This window comes from Punica granatum, chromosome 3 (assembly GCF_007655135.1).
Source record: "Punica granatum isolate Tunisia-2019 chromosome 3, ASM765513v2, whole genome shotgun sequence".
In the NCBI taxonomy this organism is placed as follows: Eukaryota; Viridiplantae; Streptophyta; class Magnoliopsida; order Myrtales; family Lythraceae; genus Punica; species Punica granatum.
In genome coordinates, this window is record NC_045129.1 from 26,228,939 (window position 1) to 26,249,686 (window position 20,748).

Consider the following 20,748-nt stretch of genomic DNA (forward strand, 5'->3'; position numbering starts at 1 on the left):
GGTTGTGCAAGAACCAGGAAGAAGCCAAAGAACCGGTCGATCTGCCCGGAAGTGATCTAGAAAGATCTTCTGTATCGTGACCTGAGCTACCTGGAATCAGGTAAAAACTCAAGTTGAGACACAGAAGCCCTTTTCAGATGTCCATGCTACATCGGACCGCGCGTTTCGGGTTTTGAAATCGATAAGTTTGAAAAGGGCACCAACGTCATTTGACAACTCGTCGACTCGAGTTATCAGTTAATGGCCAATTCGTGTAAACTTTATCAGTGTGAAGTGGGTTTAATCATGTGAGCGTCCCGATTAACCGTTCGTGAAATTAATGCTTAAGGTTATTGCCGAATGCATTAATTAAGAAAACGACTCGTGATTCGACGACCAAAATGAATCCATAACGATCAAGGATAATTCAGTTGAATAACCGACAGTAACCTTATAACCGAATTGATCCAAATGAGTCCTCGATACATGAATCCATGCGCGTTTATTTTAAAAGAGTCTTTAAACGATATTTTAACATAGGAATCGTAAAGACCTTGAAGTAAAAAAAATTCACGCGATCCGATAAACGAATTAAACTCGAGAGAAGGAAATCATTCTTGACCCAAGGAAGGCCAAGAGGCCCTCGGCTTCATCTTATAAAGGGTGGCTGAAAGTTCTCATGGCTCCATTCGAGTCACAAATGATTTCCTAACCGCGGTTTAATCAATTTTCGCATACTCAAACATCAACCATGATAAATAACACTCCTTTTTAACAAAAAGCCGGTGTTATCACGATTTGTTTAGCTCATTTAAACATACAAACATTCACAAACGTGTTAGTTAAGGAAGGGATAAAATAACACCGGCTTCATGCGTGCAAGAACAACAAAACAAGCTCGGAAAATAACTTGGATCGTCTAAGGATACCGATCTTAACCCGAAAAGAGCAATTTAAGTCTCCACCCCCTCTTTCAGAGACTTGGCCGAGAGTTAGTTTGCCATAGCCGGGTCGGGATAATCTTCTTTTCGACGATCCAAACCCTTTTCCGACATGCTAGTGTTACGAACGAACCTTCCGAACATCGAACATGATCGGGAGAGCCCGAAACTGTTGAGGTTTGCTGGGAAATGCGTGCGATGGAGTCTTCTGGAGAGCCTCGGACCTCGAACCTTCTAGAAGTCTCCCGAGTCTTCTGTAATTAATACCGGTAGTTGGGACAATTGCATTTATACCGATAGATGGTAGAAGTAGTAGAATGTACATTAATTACCGAGTGCCTATATAAGGGCCTCACCTTCTCATTTGTACAGACACTTGAAAAAGCAATACAAGTATCATTCTCCAGAGCTTCTCTCTCTAGTTTCTCTCTCTAGAAGTTCTGTGAAGGGAAAGGCTGCCTAGAATAGTGATTCTAACCAATCGGAGGTGGTGATCGATGAGACGAGGGCAAAGTCCAAGAAGCAACGGGCGTGCTCGATCACGGACGCTGGGGTGCTCGGTGACGGGCGCTGATGGCGCTGGTGACGGGTGCTGGTGACAGGCACGGGCGTACTCGATGACGGACGCTGGGGTGCTCGGTGACGGGCGCTGGTGGCGGGTGCTGGTGACAGGCATGGGCGTGCTCGATGACGGAAGCTGGGGTGGTCGGTGATGGGCGCTGGTGACGCTGGTGACGGGTGCTGGTGACAGGCATGGGCGTGCTCGATGACGGACGCTGGGGTGCTCGATGACGGGGGCTGGTGACGCTGGTGACGCTGGTGACGGGCACGGGCGTGCTCGATGACGGACGCTGGGGTGCTCGGTGACGGGCGTTGGTGGCGTTGGTGATGGGTGCTGGTGACAGGCACGGGCGTGCTCGATGACGGACGTTGGGGTGCTCGGTGACGGGCGCTGGTGGCGCTGGTGACGGGTGCTGGTGACAGGCACGGGCGTGCTCGATGACGGACGCTAGGGTGCTCGGTGACGGGCGCTGGTGGCGCTGGTGATGCTGGTGACGCGTCACTGTTCGCCCGAGAGCTCCAACTTCACCCGAAATGACTAAAACGACCCAAAACGATGAGCAAATGACTTCAAACTAAAAAACTGGGTTCAGAAATGGAATCCTTGGGTCCAAAACATGTCGTCCATGAAGTTTGAGGAATTTTGGATATAAGTCGGAATAGTGCCCGCTATGGATCTCGACCTATCAGACGCGGCCATGCCCCACCAGCACACAGAGCATGAACAATGCTTCAGATGACTCTCGGAAGTCACACAGACGCTTCAAATGACTTCCGAGCGACAAAACAAGCATACCCTTCTTCAGAAGAGCATAGCCGGAGAATGGTCTGATGGAATTACGGCAAACGAACAACTGTAAAAGCAATCCACACAAATGAGATTTGACTATCTTTGTCAAGTTCTCAAAACAAAGCCGAATGCTAAAACAATGGCACGTGCTTGTTTGTCTAGGGTAGGATTTGCATGTCAAAATACCCCGGATTAACAACTTGTTAAAACACGTACACTCGATAATAACAAACACCTTGTCTGTTATTTACCTGCTGCGTGTTATCTTTCCGCACCTGTTTGCCATGCGGGTCGAGCCTGATCCCTAGGCCGAATAATATTAGGGTTCAACACCCTAATCATCGATCACAGGGTCCAACACCCTAATCAACACTCACAGGGTCCAACACCCTATTCAGTGAGAGCGTCCATTGAATTTCAGTTCCTCGGTCTTTTCCCTAAACTCACGGTGAGTTAGAGTGGAATAATAATCGAACGCGAAACGACTGGAATTCGACCTTTTTTTGTAATTTGTATTTATTGTTTTCGAGAGCATTGTAAGGATTTTATTTTATACATTTATTCTGTAAGAATTCCAGTCGGTGAGCGAACGGTCCGAGAGTCGAATTAATCGAATCGATCTAATGCTTGCCCAGATACAAGTAAATCCAAGAACTCGCGGTTCTGGTTCACGCAGGGATTCAACCTCCAGGGTTCGATGAACTGTAACGCAAGATTGTGAACCAACTCCCCGACATACGGGTTTACTTCTCTCTCGGCTTCTCAACCGACATCGTTTGGTTCACCGAATCTCCGGTGTCAAAACGTGCGAGCCGAGTGCAGCTTAATTCATGCGGTAAATCATAAAACATGCAAGCCTAGCAAGCCAGAGCACCGAAAGGGCGTGCGGGATATAGGCCCGCACGTAACATGAACCCCCGAACACGGATTTTCCGGTTCCGCACAGATCAATGCCTTAACGACAAATTAGGTGTTCCATACCCCTAGACCCGGGTAACTTATCCGCCCTCGACTTTCGGGTCGTAAAATGATAAGTGGCGACTCCTTCTCTCACGCGTGTCCGTCACGCGTCCCCACGGGAAGGTGGACACCCCCAAGCCGCGCGATCCAAAAGGGCGCAATGCGAGCCCCGACGAGAGTCCACATTCGGGTCCGTACAGAGTTGATTCAGGTGGAGGCGAAAGAGTACAAGGAGGTGAAGGAGAAGTGCAGGGAGGTGAAGAAAGCACACTTTCGGCTTTACACAAGAGATGGAAGGAAGCACTACAGATGGAATATACAGAGGTCCTGCTACATTCTCATCTGCTGCTGCTAGTGCTACTACTGGTGCTACTGCTGGTGCATCCACATCTGATGCCAACCTTGAAGAAGAGCAGGTATGTGAGGGCTATGAAACAGATGAGATGAAGTCGATCCATGATAAAGATTCAGACAATGAGGTAACCAGGTATCCATGTTTCAATCCAGAAGATGAAAGCAGTGTTGTTATCACTAAGTCAATGAAGTTTGAAAGTTTGGAGCAGTTCAAGAATGCTGTGAGAGATTTGAATATCTCAATTGGGAGGAAAGTTGATTTTGTGAAAAATGATAATGAGAGGGTCAGAGCTTTATGTGTTGAGAGGGATGTGGGTGGTAAGGGCAATGGATGTCCTTGGGCCATACTATGCTAAAAAAACAAGGCAAGTAAAATCTTCCAAGTGAAGACTTTCCACTCTGAGCACACATGTGATAGAAGGATGACAAACAAGCTTGCAACAATGGAGTGAATAGCCCCTAAGTTGGTCCCACTTGTCAGGATCCAACCAGATATAACTGGACAAGTAGCATATGACTACATGATCCACAGGTATAAGGTAAAGATGAATGATGCCATGGTATCTAGGGCTCTGAAATTGGCTCATGAAATCTGTGAAGGTCAAGAGAAGGAGCAATATGCAAAGTTGCGTGATTATGCTAATGAGCTATTGAAGAGAAATCCTAGATCAACTATTGGCTTGCAATGTACACTATATACTCATGAGTTTTACAGAATGTATATCTGTTTGGAAGCTTGCAAAAGGGGCTTTTTGACTGGGTGCAGACCCTTGATTGGCTTGGATGGTTGCTTCCTCAAGGGATATTATGGTAGACAATTGCTATCTGCTGTGAGTTAGGATGAGAACAACTCTTTTTATGTGATAGCATACGGCATTGTGAATGTGGAGAACAAGGAAAACTGGATTTGGTTTCTTGAAAACCTAGTGAATGATCTGGGGGATCCAGTGGAGAAGGGGTTTACTTTTATTTATGATAGACAAAAGGTAACCAATCTTGTCCTTCGCATGGAAATATAATAACATCCTTTAGGTTCTCCTACTGATAACTTATTTGCATTAATTCTTTCATTTCTGATATAGGGACTGGATAGTGCTTTGGAGTTAGTTTGCCATGGTGCACTACATAGATATTGTTGCAGACATATCTTTGCTAACTTCATTAAGAAATTTAGCAACACCCCAGAGTAAGGAAGAGCATTCTGGGCCTGTGCTAAGGCAACAACACAACGCCATTCTGCTAAAGCAATGATGGTGTTTGACAGGCTGAATAAGGATGCTGCAAAATGGCTGAATGACATCCCTGCTGATAGGTGGAGCAAGTCAGCCTTTGACACTGTATGCAAGAATCAGGCAGTCACATCCAATATGTGTGAGCAGTTCAATGGGGCAATCCTCAAATATAGGGGCAAGCCCATAATTACGATGCTTGAAGGGGTAAGGATGTATATCACTAGCTAGATGGTGAAGACACAGGCATTGATTGCCAAGAGCCAAGGACCCCTCTGTAAACAAGTCCAAATGAAGCTTGATAAACTGCATCAGAAGGCAATCTATTGGACTCATCACTGGTCAGGGGATCTCAATAAAGCAAAGTTTGAGGTAACTTGTCCTCCCCATTCAAAGTGTGTTATTGACTTAAAAGAGATTACATGTTCATGCAGATCTTAGGAGTTGTTTGGCATTCCATGCGATCATGCCATTGCTTGTATCAGCCACAATGGTGAAAAAACTGAAAAATTTGTCCACTGTTGGCTAACCAAGGAGACCAATGATAAGATATACTCCAACTACATCAACCCTGCAGCTAGTGAGGGATTTTGGGAGACAACTGGTTTTGACCCTATCCAACCTCCCATTGTGAAGAGAAAACCAGGGAAACCAAAAACCAAGAGAAAGAAGGCACCAGAAGAATACTCTAATCCTCACAAGATGAAGAGGAAGCTTGGCCCTCCTAGGTGCTCCAGATGAAACAAGTTGGACATAAGAAGACCAGTTACAAGGCTAACTTAGGTGATGGGGACACAGCTGCTGCTACTAACGAAACGAGGCCATCTGATGTGCTAGTTGATGGTGCAAATGAGGAAACCAGAGCATCTCAGTGCCAGGTGAGGGGGGCTCAGCTGCTGCAGGTGACAATGCAAATGATGCACCAGTTGCTGCTCATGATGGACATTTTGGTCCTATCCCATCTCAACCTGAGCTTCAATCAGCACAACCCTTACAGACTGACCATCACACTACCACACATGTAAAATTTTACTTTTCTTTTAAATAATTTCAGCATTACATTATTGAATTAATTAACTTTGTCATCCTAATATCATTTTGCTTGATGTATAGGGTCCTTGGCAGCACTTTCCCTATGCAGATGATCTTGCCAAAATACAAGTCACTCCTCCAGGTGGAATTGCATTCAGACCACCGCCTGTGAGACCTAACATGATGCCTCATCTAAGAGCTCCTATTACAAAGGAAACCATTGAAGGTACCAGTGTTGGAACTGCCCAGAGGTTTGCAGCCTTTATGAACACAGGAGCACCAAGGCCTCTTCAATGATGATAGTTGTCTTTTCTCGCTCATTTTGGTTGCTGCTGATCTTGCTTTAGAAGTTCATATGCATTTTGGATTGTGAAGACTGTGAATATTGGAATGTAATTAGGTTGGGACATAGATAGTTTTTTGCTGTGTTTTTAGCTGGATTGTACATGCTGAAGACTGTACATGCTGAATTACACATGTTGGGTTATGCTGAAGGCAGTATGCATGCTGAATTGTACATGCTGGGTTTTTTGCTGAATTGTTATATATTAAAGTTGATGTATTTTGTAACTGGGGTGACTCAGAACCTCTAACTGTAATATTAAATTAATATTAATTGTCGCTAATTGGTTTGGTTGTTTTATTCATTTTGAAATTTTATCCTTATGTTCTCACACTAGTGCATAGGAGATTTTGAGCTTATATTACAGTAAATATGTTACAGAGTGCTCAATCTGTTTCATTAAGGGTAGAGGACTATATTGATGTAAGGGATAAGGACTATGTTGATGATAATTGGAAACCAAAGTTGTATAAAAAAGAAAAAAAAAAGATGATAATTAAAAACCAAAGTTGTATAAAAAAGATGAAAACAAGATGAAAAAAAAAGATGATAATTGGAAAACCAAAGTTATATAAAAAAAGATGAAAAAAAAGAGATGATAATTGAAAAACCGAAATTGTATAAAAAAAAGAAAAAAAAGATTATAATTGAAAAATCAAAGTTGTATAAAAAAAGATGAAAAAAAGAAGCCTAAATTAAAAATACAGACATAAGGTCCTTTTTGATACACATCAATCTGGGCCTCTCACAGAGTTATAACGGCAAAGGACAGAGGGATGGATTTGATGTTATCAAGGAGCAAACTGATGTGACGGAGGACCGAATTGATGTTACCAGGTACGAATTCGATGTGCCCAGGGACGAACTTGATGTGACCAGGGACGAATTCAATGTTATCAGGGACGAATTTGATGTGACCAGGGACGAACTTGATGTTACCAGGGACGAACTTGATGAGACCAGGGACGAACTCGATGTGACCAGAGACAAATTCGATGTGACCAGTGACGAATTTGATGTGACCAGGGACGAATTCGATGTGACATTTTTTTCAGTGACCTAGATAATGCAACTTGCGTAAGTCAGGGACAAAATTGCCAGTTTACTCGAATTTGACGACCCATATGGCTTCCATTTTTTTTTAGATTTTAAAATTTGTATTTGATGCATGTAAAAGCTAAAATTCTCTTCTTTTCAAATTGAGGTTAGAAAATGTCAAAAAAATTTAGGAATCAATATTGTGCAGAAAAATATTTTCGACCTCGAGTTTTGTCCCGGATTCTAAAAATTAAAGTTAATGCTCGTGAAATCCAAACACGCCTAGTAGTGTATTTTTTTTTTCTGAAAAATGTAAATTTGACGTTAATTTAGGAAAATGCTCCATTTTCAAAGGTCATGAATGCTCGAGCAATTAGCCAAAAATACTTTCCCCTCAATGGATGACGGAAATGACGATTTTGCTCCTGGAGCCGGTGGATTAAAACGGGGTACTGACACCAATTCATAACAATTTATCTTAATAGAGGGTTTAATGATAAGTGAAATTAAGTGGAGTATTGTAAAAAATAACTTCAAAACCAAACAAAGCCAATTTGTACCTTTTAGTAGCTCAAGTTAGTTCGAAATTGAATTAATCGGGATTCGTTTGACTTCATAACAATTTATCTTAATAGAGGGTTTAATACAGTACCTAAAATTGGTGATTTGAAATTAAGAGATCATGAATTCGATTCTCATGAATAAAATTTCTTTCTTCCTATATTCACTTTTGTTTTTTATATTCTTATGTGTTGGACCATTAAACCTTCCGTATAATCAAGAAAAGAATTACTGAAAAAAATCGACAATTTCGCACGCTGATACCCCAATAATTAACTCTAACATGCATGGGATCCAGCCCACTTCTTCCTCTGTCTCCAGATTTTTTTTTTCTCTCGGTCCTCCTCCTCCCTATCTCCTCCGTCGTGCTTGTCTTCAATTCCACCATGTTTCGTCACAGCTCCGCTGCGCCGCCGCCCGACGGCTTTAGCCACATCAGCATATATTGGACCAAAAGCCTATATATAAAAGGACTTGGTATATGTATAAGAGAATGGAAAATAAAAGAATTTCATAAAGTGTATTTCTTCTTGGTGGCCTAATTCAATTTCAATATGAATATGAATAGTCGGAATACATAAGATTTTTGAATATCAAGTGATGCATATAAAAAAAAAAGTATAAAACCTCTTGATATTTGCAATACAAGGGAGACGTCTAATACAATGAAAGAGGTATTCATATGACTAATAAAGACGTACTGATAGTTTCGCCAAATATCACTCTTGAAATCGTTTTATTACTAGGCGAGCACGTGCCTCTGTATTACGCTCTTTGGTGAAAACCTCTTAATTTTAGCGCAATCAACCACGCTTTCACCTAATAACAAAATATTTTTATATTCGATACTCATTATAAAACTATTTTTATTATTTTATTAGTTCTTTAAGATTTTTACTTTTTTTTTTGGGTACTAAATCAAATTGACTTTTTTCAACCGAAAGAGAAACTGTAATTTTAGGGCATGTTTATTTGCGAACCACTGTGGGAGAATATTTTTAGTTACTGTTCCCAAAAGTTATGGGGAAGTGGGAAAACTGTACGTTCCATGCAAGCAAAAATCAACTCCAATAAAGCATCTTCACACTCCAAAGCTTTTAAAAGATGATGTACTGTACGTCGTCTTCTTTTGATTTAGAGATCGCATATTTAATAGTTAATGAGATTATTAATATCATTTTATTAATTATTTAAAATTTATTTTTTATTATATTAAGATTTGAACCTCATTTATAATTGAAAAAGCTAAAATCTTATTGAAATGAAAAACTAATTTCAATTAATTAGTACGAACATGAAATAGACTGCATCTTGCGCCCTCACGTGATTATTATATACACTTTTTAAGAAATATCCGAGCAAAACAATATCGGAGCGTTTGAGGTTTCTGATCTCACACGTGTCGGATGAAGGAACATGCCGAACCACGTGGCAACACATGAAGTGGAAAATTAAAATAGTTGCCGACCCAACAGCAATATATTATCATCTTAATTTGGGAAAATAGAAAATCTCCCAATCTTAATCAAAGCTTTCACGAGAATTCGGTTGTCATCTCGTGTGTGCGGCCTGCGGCTCTAATTTTTGGTACAGAAAAAGGTATGTTCGGTTGTTAACCAATCTTGTATAAAAGTTGTGTCCACCACTAATTCAATTCAGTTCTATTAATTAATTGGACAGCAAACAGTGATTTTCGGATCATGCATTCAATCAAACAGTCAATTCTAGATCCTCAAAAATTATTGGATCCTGATTTAATTGGCATAACCCGCTCTCTCTTCCACTTGTTTAAGCGGTCTTCACAGCCGGCATTTGAATTATTGAATGCTAACCAAGACAACATATAATAATTATAGTTAAAACATGTTTATGTCAGTAGGAAAAAAAGGAGATGTAATATAGTGAAAATATCGTTGTATCTAAATCAAGAGAGATTTTGAATTTCATTTTCGTCGGCCGCGAGATTTCTTATACTTTTTTTTTCTTACCGTTAATCCTTGTAATCGAAAAGAAATGAAGTTTTCTTTAGTATCTTAGGGGAAATAATTCTCCAAAAGACGTTGTGTCACTGACATGACTAATTGCGCCAAATAATGGAAAAAAAAAAACTTATGTTAATTATAATGTGCAATGCGTGTACCGTCCAATCTGAAATATGTGGCTGTAAAAATCGAATGATTTTTTCTTCCTTCTCTTTGAGTTGACGATCATTTAATACAATTAAAACTATTGTGTAACGGTGGCGAGTAAGGTGGGTTTTCTCACTCTCGATCGCCACCCATCACACTTTTTTTTAATCTCTTTATATTTATTAAATTTCATTATGTTAATATCTTTTTTGGTGTGTATCACTTGATATTGAAATTTCACTAGATCCGACTAATATACATTTGAGCAAGGTCAACTTATTAAGAGATAAACATCTTCCGATCATAAATTTTCTCCATTCACAAGACTTGTACTCCTTATCTTATCTAAGAATAACAAATTTCAACTCTCCTAAACCCAACCCACATTGATAAAAAAATTTATTTCAATTTGTCACCATTAAGTAGTCGCTTTTTATTTGTGATTTTTTCCGGTATGTACTGCTTGATATTCGAAAGTCTACTAAGTCAGATTAATTTCAATTCGAGCAAAGTCGACATACTAAAGAATAAACCTCTCTCGATCGTGAATTTTCTCCAAATACCATACTTACACCCAAAATTGCCTAAGAATAGCAATCGTCGATTCACCTTAAACCAATCCATGTTGATAAAAAGTCAATTTTAATTTGTTCCCGATTTAAATAGTCTTTTTTAATTTGTAACTTTAGAAATGGCTTGGCCACGATATGCTTTACGTTATTATTGAACCTACTGCAAGAAATTTCATCCACCTAAAATAAGCGGACCACATAAAGCCTATTATATTGCAATCATGATACTCTAATTAGAAATATTGAAATTCAAATTAAGATTATTGGTGAGAAATATTAACTTTTATACCGCATGAAATATTAATTAGTACCATCTTTTTCAGGAATATGAATAATTTATTACCAATTGTGTTCATAATTTGTATACATAAGTAGTTTCATCATTATTTTTACTATACAGTATATTAGTTATTGTACAAACTATTATGACAAATAATAAGATTCATGAAATTTTTTTTCGACCTGCAGCATTTCGTGAGTGCAAAACCTAGTGTAATATTAATTTATTTCCCAAAATAGATACTTTCGGGATAAGTAGCTTTTGTTTTTGTTTTTCTTTGTTTTGTTTTATTTTTGTTTTTTTTCGGTTACATACGCTGCCTATGTCTTTAAGCAGAAAAAGGAAAGAAAAAGAAAAAAAAAGAGAGAAAAGAAAACCGGGATAAGTAGCTCATTGCTCACCTTTTAATTCGTAGTAATAACATAATAAATGATCTTCCCAACTATTGCTGGTGATAAGGGTGCTGGTACTAGATTTTCTATTAGAATATAGCACAAGACAACGAAAAGTAAAATAAAGGAGTAATAGTATCCCTAATGATGAAAATTAAATTTAAAACATCTTCATTATCTGGCGAAAATGTAAATATGCGAGTTTAATTTTTTGCGCAATCACCAAAATTTCCTTATTTTTGCATAATAGAATGTAATGCAGGTAATACAGTAGTACAAACAAAAATCTTTTAGTTTTATAAAGTTATACACATATATGTATGTGTTACGAACGGACCTTCCCAACATCGAAGATGATCGGGAGAGCCCGAAGTTGTTGAGGTTTGCTAGGAAATGCGTGCGATGGAGTCTTCTAGAGAGTCTCGGTCCCCGAACCTTCTAGAAGTCTCCCGAGTCTTCTGTAATTAATATCGGTAGTTGGGATAATTGTATTTATACCGGTAGATGGTATAAATAGTTGGATGTACATTAAATACCGAGTGCCTATATAAGGGCCTCACCTTCTCATTTGTACACACACTTGAAAAAGCAATACAAGTATCATTCTCCAGAGCTTCTCTCTCTAGTTTCTCTCTCTAGAAGTTCTGTGAAGGGAAAGGCTGCCTAGAATAGCGATTCTAGGGCCACACGGGTAGGGAACGCTAGATAAAATAGCAAGCTCGTGACAAATGGTATCAAAGCGAAGATCTAAGGCGATGGCAACCACTAAGCAATCGGAGGTGGTGATCGATGAGACGAGGGCAAAGTCCAAGAAGTAGCGGGAAAGCTCGAGGGATCCACTAAGTTCGTTTGAGGGCCGCATGACAAAGATGGAGGTTGTCATGGCGGACGTCCAAGGCAAGACCGAGGACGCGTCCAAGGGCATGGAAGAGCTCCGCTCGGACCTGGAGGAGGTTCAAGATGGTATGCAGGGTGCCTTCAACACTGCAGTGGACGAGCTGACCAAGCGGGACGAGACGCTGGAAGCCCTTGTCTCGGCCATGCGTGCTGAGATCGATGAGCTCAGGGCCGAGCTCGTGCAAGTGCGGAGGACTCGTGTCAATGAGGGTGGCATGGGTCAGTTTAGCGCGCGTCTAGATGTCCCGAGGCCCAAGGAGTTCAAGGGAACTAGGGTGGCCAAGGACGTGGATAACTTCATATGGAGTATGGAGACTTACTTCCGCTCGACGGGAGTAGAGGATGATGTTGTCCGTGTGGGGATGGTCTCCAAGTACCTTGTGGATGTCGCTTTGCTATGGTGGCATCGGAGGTGCAACGACCAAAGTGGCAACACGGTCAACACTTGGGAGGAGTTCAAGGCTGAATTCCGCCAACAGTTCTACCCTGAGTATGCGGAGGATGAAGCTTGCGCCAAGCTTCGACGCTTGGAGCACAAGGGTGAACTTCGAGAGTATGTGCGGCAGTTCACGGAACTCATGCTTCAGATTCCGTCACTGATTGACAAAGAAGCCTTCTTCTAGTTCATGGATGGGCTGAAACCGTGGGCTAAGCAGGAGCTGCAACACCGCGGCGTACAGGATCTGTACAAGGCTATGTCGACGGCGGAGTCGCTGGTGGAATTCCGCTCATCAAGCAAGTCCGACTCGAAGGAGAAGAGCAAGCCCAAAGGTGGGGGAGATAAAGAGAAGTCCCACCGATCCGATGGCAGCAAGACGGCCAAGTCAACTTTCAAGGACAAGGCGGGGTCGAGCAAGCCAAAGGGGAAGGATGAGCAGATGCTCAAGTGTTTCTTTTGCGATGGTCCACACATGGCTCGAGAATGCCTTACCAAAGCCAAGCTCGCAGCGTTGGTGAAAGCCGATGAAGATAAGGAAGAGGAGACGTGGTTGGGTTCGCTGCGTATCCTTAGCTCCATTACAACCAAGAAGGCGACTCGGTCGAAGGGGCTCATATTCGCGGATGTTGAAATTGCTGGGGAGGAATTTAGCGCTCTCGTTGACACAGGAGCATCCAACCTCTTCATCTCTGAAGAAGGCGCGAAGAAGCTGGGATTTCGCGTTGAAAGGACAAGGGGGCGGCTCAAAACGGTGAATTCCGAAGAAGTCCCGACATGCGGTGTTCTTAAGGACGTGGATATCCGGATCGGGCAGTGGAGCGGAAAGGAAACTATTGAGGTAATCCCTCTTGATGACTACGACTTTGTTATTGGGATGGATTTCCTCGACAGGATCGATGCACTACTTGTCCCATTTGCGGATTGCATCTGTGTGTTGGATGCTAAGTGCCAATGTGTGGTGCCGGTCAAGCAGTCGATGGGAAATGGGCAAAAGACCTTGTCGGCCATGCAACTGAAGCGAGGGATCCAGAAAGGAGAAGTCACGTACCTTGCGGCCTTGAAGGTAGATGAGGATGCGGGCTCGGGAGACGACATACCAGCGAAGGTCGCCCAAGTCCTGGATTCCTTCAAGGATGTGATGCCAACGGAACTTCCGAAGAAACTTCCACCTAAGAGGGAGGTGGATCATCGGATCGAGTTGGTGCTCCATGCTAAGCCACCCGCCATGGCTCCTTACCGGATGGCACTGCCAGAGTTGGCGGAATTGAGGAGGCAGCTCAAGGAGTTGCTTGACGCTGGCTATGTCCGACCTTCGAAGGCCCCATTCGGTGCCCCGGTGCTCTTCCAAAAGAAGCACGATGGATCGCTACGGATGTGTATAGACTATCGGGTACTGAACAAGCTAACGGTCAAGATCAAGTACCCTATACCATTGATTGTGGATCTCTTTGACCAGCTTGGGGAAGCTCAGTAGTTCTCTAAGTTGGATCTGCGGTCGAGGTACTACCAAGTGCGGATCGCGAAAGGGGACGAGCCTAAGACCACATGCGTAACGCAATACGGTTCCTACGAGTTCCTCGTCATGTCTTTTGGGCTGACTAATGCACCGGCCACTTTTTGCACCCTCATGAATAAGGTACTCCACCCGTTCCTTGATTGATTTGTGGTGGTTTATCTTGACGATATCGTTGTGTATAGCCGGTCACTCGAGGACCACGTCGAGCATTTGAGACAGGTGTTCGAGGTGCTTTGGGAGAACTCCTTGTACGTGAAGAGGGAGAAGTGTGCATTCGCTAAGAGGGAAGTCCCTTTCCTCGGCCACATCGTTGGTGGAGTTCGGGTCCGAATGGATCCATCGAAGGTGGCCTCGATCATGGAGTGGGAATCGCCAACCAAGGTGACAGAGTTGCGTTCGTTCCTTGGTCTCGCCAACTATTATAGACAGTTCATCAAGGGCTACTCAAGCATCACCATGCCACTCACGGACCTCTTGAAGAAGGCTCAAGCCTGGGAGTGGACAGACGAATGTCAAGCAGCTTTTGATCGCTTGAAGCAGGTTGTCACGGATGAGCCCGTTCTCACGTTGCCTTGTTATGAGAAGTCGTTCGAGGTAGAGACGGATGCCTCGGATTTCGCTATCGGCGGGGTGCTAATGCAAGATGGCCACCCCATCGCGTTTGAGTCCCGGAAGCTTAGTGACGTGGAGCGGCGGTATACGGTCCAAGAGAAGGAAATGACGGCGATGGTGCATTGTCTCCGAACTTGGAGGCACTATCTCTTGGGCTCAAAGTTCGTTGTAAGGACGGACAATATTGCCACGGGTTACTTCCAAACGCAAAAATAGTTATCCCCGAAGCAAGGTCGTTGGCAAGATTTCCTGGCTGAGTTTGATTTCGTGATGGAGTATAAGACAGGGAGGACCAATGTTGTGGCTGATGCATTGAGTCGATGGTGGAACTCACCGCGATCAGCCGACTTGAGAGTCCATTGTTGGGTCGGATCAAGGAAGGGCTGCAGCATGACGCTAAAGCCCGCATTCTCTTGGAGCTCGCTCGCGAAGGGAAGTCACAGCAATTTTGGTGCGAGGACGACCTTGTTTACACCAAGGGTCGTCGAGTCTACGTGCCGCTCTATGACAACCTCATGCGGGAGATTCTACGGGAGTGCTATGATTCAAAGTGGGCCGATCACCCAGGGATTCACCGCACTTTGGCACTCGTCGAAGAGCGGTACTATTGGCCCCAACTGCGGGATGATGATGAGACTTTCGTGAAGACTTGTCTTGTGTACCAACAGGACAAGACAGAGTAGAAGTCGCCTGCAGGACTCCTCGAGCCTCTCCCCATTCCAGAGCGTTCTTGGGAGAGTGTTTCGATGGATTTCATAGTCAACCTTCCGAAGTCGGAGGGATGTCAAACGTTGATGGTCGTGGTTGATCCATTCTCGAAGTATGCGACGTTCATCCCGGCCAAGAAGGACTGCCCAGCGGAAGAGGCAGCCCGACTCTTCATGAAGCACGTGGTCAAGTATTGGGGCGTGCCGACCACGATAGTGAGTGATCGTGATCCTCGATTCACGGGGCGATTCTGGACTGAGCTCTTCGAGCTTTTGGGCACGAGCTTGAACTTCTCTACAAGTCTCCATCCTCAAACCGATGGCCAAACGGAGAGGGTGAATGCACTCTTGGAGTTGTACCTACGACATTACGTGAGCACAACACAAAAGGATTGGGCGACGATGATCGATGCAGCCCAATTCTCCTATAACCTACAAAGAAGCGAGTCCACTGGCAAAAGTCCCTTCGAGATTGTGACGGGCCAGCAGCCATCAACCCCGAGTACGGTGGCATCGGGCTACAAGGGGAATAGCCCAACGGCGTACAAGCTCGCCAAGAGTTAGCAAGAGGAGGCGGACTTGGCACAGTCTTGCCTCAACAGGGAGACGAAGCGAATGAAGAAGTAGGCCGATAAGAAGAGTTGCCACGTCGAGTATAGTGTGGCCGACCTTGTGTTGGTGAAGCTACACAACATTCTCCAACATAAGGACGTGCACAAGGGGCCTTACACGGAGATACGAGGGCCCATTCCAAGTCCTCCAGCGCGTAGGTAACGTGGCGTATAAGGTGGAACTCCCTAAGAAGCTAAACCTCCACCCGGTATTCCACGTGAGTATGCTAAAGCCGTTCCAGGAGGACAAGGAAGATCTAAGCAGGGCCGAGTCCTCGTGTGCACCAATTGGGGCAAAGGCGGCATACGACCAGGATGTTGAGCAAATCTTGGCTGATCGGGTCGTGAGGAAACGTTGGTGCAAGCCGAAGCGTGAGTACCTCATCAAATGGAAAGGGTTACCCGAGAGTGAGGCAAGTTGGGAACCTGCCGAAAACTTGTGGCAGTTTACAAAGTAGATCGAGGCTTTTTATGCAGAGGATGCGACGAGGGCGTCGCCAGAATAGGTGGGGGAGAATGTTACGAACGGACCTTCCTAACTTCGAAGATGATCAGGAGAGCCCGAAGTTGTTGAGGTTTGCTAGGAAATGCGTGCGATGGAGTCTTTTAGAGAGCCTCGGTCCCCGAACCTTCTAGAAGTCTCCCGAGTCTTCTGTAATTAATATCGGTAGTTGGGATAATTGCATTTATACTGGTAGATGGTAGAAGTAGTTGGATGTACATTAAATACCAAGTTCCTATATAAGGGCCTCACCTTCTCATTTGTACACACACTTGAAAAAGCAATACAAGTATCATTCTCCAGAATTTGTCTCTCTAGTTTCTCTCTCTAGAAGTTCTGTGAAGGGAAAAGCTGCCTAGAATAGCGATTCTAGGGCCGCACAGGTAGGGAACGCTAGATAAAATAGCAAGCCCGTGACATATGCATATGTATATATAGTAAATACATCATTTGTTGTGCTTAAATTTTCTATATGTGTTTCCAGTTCTTTTCCCTCGTGAGTTTGAATCATCATGTGACACGAACCAATACCGGATAAGAATGAATCGCCTCAGTTGGTTCGCATACGTGAAGCAAATGGAACCTAATTTATCATTAGAATGAGGAAGAGTTTCTAGTTTAGTGAAACATGACATCAACTCGAAAATAAGAGGTCATGAATTCGATCATTATCGGTGGGCCTTATGTGCTCTTATACTTCGCTTATTTTCTATTTTTGTGCTAAATTCATAGGACTCCCTAATGATCCGAAAAAAAAAATATATCATTAAGTTGCCACGAAAAATATTATATACTTATGTTGGTGAAACTAGAAATATAAATTATGTATAATTATAATTAGGACCATGATTAATATCTACGATAGTTCAGTTTTATTGGACATTAATTAAGATTTAATGTGTTATCAAACTAAAATAAAAAATTATAATGTGTTTGGGAGATTTTTAGCAAGAGAGTGTAGAGGGGAGGGGAGGAGAGGAGGGAAGAGAATGAGAGTATCATCTTGTTTGGGATTTGATCAGCATGGCAGATGAGAGGATGGAAAGAATATGAGATAAACTTGCAAATTATTGGGAGAAAAAACTATATATTTCTATTAGTTTTATTATTATAATGTGCAAGTGACATGTCGAACGGTGAGAAAAGAAAGTGTGTGTTACGTAAATTAAATTGTGAAATCCTCAACTTCATGTAGAATTTAACCTTCCAATTGTGAATTTCGATTATATTATATTTGTGTCTTATTCGACTAACTTTTGATTAGTTTCCCATAATTATTCATTTGTAGTAAAATATAATTAAAGAAATTTTAAAAAAAATAAAAAATATACTCGAAAATGGGATTGAATTTCTTGAGATATGATATATATTTTAAATTTTAATATGCTAAATATTAATATCAATCGTTAATACAAATATATAAGAGCTGGAGAATAGAGGAAGAAATACCACATAAGCCAAAACATGACAAATCCTATTGTTACGTTGAATTGATATTCTAATTTCAGTTTAATAAATTTTTATTATTTTTTATTTCAAATAATTACAGAATTTTCTGAAAGATTAAAAATTTTTCTTAAAAATCAGAAAGAATTAATCATAGATAAACGTGATATTTCTTTTTAAAATTCAATGTATTATATACCGTCTCTCTATTAATAATAGTTTTTGCTTATAGCCTAATCCCATCTCTAGACTCCCACTCTTCGTATACAGGTGTAGATATTATCAAATGCTTACCTCTATCCTTGTACACGCTTAAAAGAAGAAATGCAACGTGTATGGAAGTGTCAATTGCAGTATTTGTTTCCTGGCAATGTACTGTTCAATTTTTCTTTAGCCAAAATATATATACTATATACCAACGTGAGTTGGTTCAAGTAGTTCGATATTTGTTTTCTTTAATTAAGGTTTCATGTTCGAGTATTGTGAATGAAAAAAATTTATGTTGGGAGAGCTATATCTCTTAATGGGCTGATTCGGCTCAATTGGATTAGTTAGAGTCTATGAGATTTCTAGATATCAGAATTCACAGCAATATATATATATACTTTATGTAAGTCCGTACCAAATTATACATTGGTTAGTATAGCCCCGTTATGCTTAGGTACTGAGTGATTGTCGTGCTTAGATGATCTCGACACATAACTTGATGATCATTTATATTAATGTTTAGAAAATTTGGAACCATTTGATCAGACATTGATTGGAGATGATTGGAGACAAAATCGTCAATTCATACTCCTTTAATCACCCACTCACCTTTAATCTCCACAATTCTCTCCAAACACCCACTTATTTCTGTTCCCCCAATATGTTTGCCCATTTCTCTCACTCACGAAAATAATTTAGTCATTTTCCTCCTAAATCAAACTTTTTATACATTTTATTATTAATAAATTTTAAATACAACCGAAAAATCAATAATTTTAATAATGCTGTATGGTAAATTCCGTAATTAGAAAAATCTACGATCAATAATTAAAATTTATATTAAATGTCCAGTAGCGCGAGCACAAAAGTCTAATAAATTTAAAATTGGGAAAATAAAACTGAAAAGGTTGAGGAGAAAAGTCAATAGTTGTCGAATCTTTGTTCTTTAGGATCACATTAAGACAATTCAGAAACAGAAATTTAGTAAATTTTCTTAATTGACGTAATATCCACTCACGATTTAATCCCTAATCCGGGTGAGAGTTTGATATGACATGCATGCTGATATATATGCTGTCCCATTTGATCATGTTTTAGTTAAGAAGTACGTTGACGTAAAATCAACCGTTCATCTTCCAGCGTTATGATATCCTGATACAATACCCATCTCAATAAATCTTACATAATCTGATGTTATCGTCCCTTCATTTGCTTAAGGGTAGGCACTGGGATGAGAATTATTCTAGGAGCTAGTTAGCTCAATTAATTGCCCTGGTTTAGTGACACATATGGTATTATGCATAAGTACGTACTAGCTCGGAATCCATGCAGTGGTGGTCATGTGACGGGAAAAATATAGTTTTTCTTCTCAATGCGCGTGTCCAGGTAGCGAACTCGATGAGCTGAAGGTAAAGTTCACCTACTAATTAATAATGCAATTTGCAACTTATTATACATTACGCGTGGAACATATTTAATGTTAGTCCCGTATATATCATGTAACAACATCAAACTACGGAAAGTGCTTCACAAAAAAATTGTCGCCAATATATAAACCCAAATATCGTACATAATTTTTCTAGGGCCATCCATTCTATATAATCATAATTTGAGGAAATTTGTGTTTCGACAGAAGTTTTGTATAATAATTAGAAATTCCTTTGAAAATATATGCAATTTTAAAGTGGCATATATAAATTAATGGTTGATATAGTGTACGTTACCAAATAAATTTAAATTGATAGACGATAAAAAAATTGTTATTTAAATAGGTATTGACAAATCTATCAAATTGTTATAATTATTTTATTTTCCATGGTAAGATATGCTAATATATTTGGTACAATGAAATAAAAATTCTAACAACTAATAAAGAGACATCCGTAGTTCTACAATATTATTGAATATAGGACCTCTTGGTTATTAGGCGAGAACATGCGCTACTAGACTACCCTATTTTTGATATAATTGATTAATAACATAACCTGGAAGTCGTGGATATTGATTATTTTACCTGAAACTAATTAAAAATTGGCCAACTTGTATAATGGTTCTATTATTGTGAGCGGTTTTTCATGGGATAATTCAACATACCTCTACAAATTAATCATCGATCGTGTAAGGATTGGTGCCATTTGATCTCATTAATTAACATGTTTTTAATATCGCGTTATTATTTTAAATTATCCATCCATAAATTCTATCCCTTCTTCATCATCCACGCGTGCTGACATAATCAATATTATGTTTCTTCCACAACAGAAAATAAATTCTTTAACGACTAATATATTTTTTAATCTAGTTGGTAAAATCTACTAAAACTCCAGAACTTGGCTGGAAATCAATCATCAAAGATGATGTAGCGCACACTTTCATCGAATAGGTGGCATGAGCTTTCGGGTTCTTAGCCGCCTTCACATGTCAGTGCGTCGATATTCAGTGGCACTGTCCGTATCCTTTTATTTGATATAAAGATTTCTCTATTATTGTACTAATTTCATGGATCTCCTTTATAATCCAAAAAGAAAGATGATTTTTTAGCAACAAAAAATAATTTAATTGCTCAAAAATCGTCTTTAACAACTAAAATTGATTATTTATTTTCTATAAATTAATTAGTTTTTTTTATTATTTTTCAGTGTTTATTTGT